This window comes from Prosopis cineraria, unplaced genomic scaffold (genome assembly GCF_029017545.1).
Source record: "Prosopis cineraria cultivar Desert tree isolate PC_DT_omini unplaced genomic scaffold, ASM2901754v1 PC11, whole genome shotgun sequence".
In the NCBI taxonomy this organism is placed as follows: Eukaryota; Viridiplantae; Streptophyta; class Magnoliopsida; order Fabales; family Fabaceae; genus Prosopis; species Prosopis cineraria.
This window is the reverse complement of record NW_026555342.1, coordinates 1333372-1335904: the sequence shown is the minus strand read 5'-3', so window position 1 is coordinate 1335904 and position 2533 is coordinate 1333372.

Sequence of the window (2533 nt, the reverse complement as noted above, 5' to 3'; positions counted from 1 at the left end):
ATGATCAGTGGTAGTCAAAAGGATAATGGAGTAAAATAGAATGGGGGAAGCACTAGCCTATCAGAGACAAAAACACTATCATTGTATCTATTTTCATTTTCACTCCCATTCTCCATATGGACTAATTCAAAGGGAGACTGAGAATAATTTATATTCGGATCATTAAACCTAAAGATTTTCAATGACTCAACAATGGTATGGTCAACAATGATGTCACACTCAACGGGAAATCCATCAGAGAAGTTGGAGTAGCCACTGTCGTAGCCAAAGTAAGAGTCATCTTCATGGTGGTCATCGAAGGGATAAGTGGAAGAAGAGTTGCCACTCAACTCCTTATTGTCAACAGTGAATGGATTGAAGGAAGACATCTCTACTAACTTTTCTCTTTCAAGAATGTTGAATGGGTGAGGGGCATTTTGGTCTATTCATCGCATCCTTAATATTATAATAAGTTTGGTCCTTAACTTTTATGTGGTCCTTGAGCATAATTTCCTTCCTAAAGTGATCCTTTTTACCAATTCTCCCTACATATGATAAACCAAAATACCTTCTCTTTAAATATAAATATTGTCTAAAAATTATTCAAATTATCTAAAAAAATTAATGCATGGGTTTTTTTACTTTGTATTTTATTTTTTTCTTTTTAAATATGATTATTTAGTATTTTAAAAAACATTAAATGCATAAATTGTTTAAAATAATTGCAATAACATAAAATTTTTCAATAAAATTAAAATAGGTAATAATATATTTTAAAAGTATTTTTATTAGTTTTGGGAATAAATTTAGCAATATGAAGAGCTGGTCTAGTGGAGGCAATGCAACTACTTACTTAATTGGTTTTGAGTTCAAACCTTTCAAAGATCAAGGGTAAAAATTTTTATCATTTTGCTTCAACCTTTAGCAAATTACCATTTTACCCTTATAGAAAACAAAACAGAGGAGAAGGTAAAAACATTTAACATGGGGCCTTTGTTCATTCTTGATCCTCTACTTCTTCATTCTCTCAATCGTTCCAGACCATGTAAGAGAGCTCATCCTTTCTCCTAAGATCTCTTCGTCCACTTTCCATTTTTAGTCAACTCGCAAGCAAGCTTGACAGCATTCATTATGGTTCCTTGTTTCTCTCCTCTCTGGTTGCTGTAACAGATCAAAATTCCCCTCCTTCTATCATCATCGTCATCTGTAAGAGAAGTAGGTTGCTGGAGAAGAGGTATACGTACGAGTGTCTTGTAGCTATGTTGGAGGTTGTTGTTAGCCTTTTCTTTTCCTTCCTCCATTATAGTCGTGTCTAGAAAGCAAAAATCTTCCCTCCCCTATTTCTTCACCATGTTCTTCTCCTTTCTCTTTTGTGTTGTTAGTGGTTTGTTAGGGTAAGGAGCTTTAATCTTTCACTTCCTTATTGCTACATGTATATGATTATGAGTGGAGATTTTCAAATTTTTCTCCATTTTTCTACAAAACCATGAGTAATGCAAAGTTGAAAAGTTGAATTTTCTTGAGTATCAAAAATTATATCTGCTGAATGATTTAAAATGGGAGAACTGAATTATTTCAACTATTGATATTAGAAAAATTTAGGAAATGAAATTTAAGGAAAAGGAAGTTTGATGTTAGTTAGCGGATTTACTCCATAAGGTGTTCGATAAAATGCTCCTTAGGAGAATTTAGCTTTTAGGTTGGGAAATTCAGGAAGTTGATTATGAATTGGTATGTAACTACTTAAATTTTTGGAATAGTAAGGTTATTGATAAATGTTAGATAAAAGATGGAAGGTTCAAAAATTCTAATTGTATAGTTGGAAATAATGCATCTAGAGTGTTTGATGCAAAGCCTAAGAGAAAATATTATCTCAAGTAAATAAATTGGTATGGCTATAGCTTATGGGAGAAATTAGTGACATGAATAATAATGCTTGGACATTGTTATTTGTAAATCTAAATTGGTTTTGCCAAAGGACTTTATTTAAGAAGTTATTGAGATTTTATCTGAGCTTTGGATTATTGAGAGTTATATGGTTGATGATTTGAAAAGTATATTATCATTTTAGAAATCCTACTTGGAGGCTTGGAAATAGTTGGGCAGAGAATTAATGATTACAAGTTTTATTGATTGGTATGGAGTGTCACACATTAGGTGTTTGGTAAAAAAAAACCTAAGAAGTAATCTTTATGTTGAATTTTGTTACCAAAACTTCAAAGTTGTTATATTAATTTAGATTGAGTGGATTCTCTTGAAAAGGGACTTGTTGGTTCAAAGTAAAGGTTATTAAGATCTTATTATATTTTATAGGCTGTTTGTAAGAAGGTAGCTCAATTGGAGTTGTAAGAAGTGAGTTTGAATTTTGAAAGTATTTAGGGTAAGTGAATAGTGTCCCAACTGATTCATTAATAAAAATTCTTTATTCTAAAAATATGTTTTTATAGATCATTTAATAACAACTATAGTACGTATTTAATACTTTGTTAATTAAATTATTTTAGTCTTGCAAAATTGTAAAGAGATGTTAAAGGATATTTGAATTATAATGTGT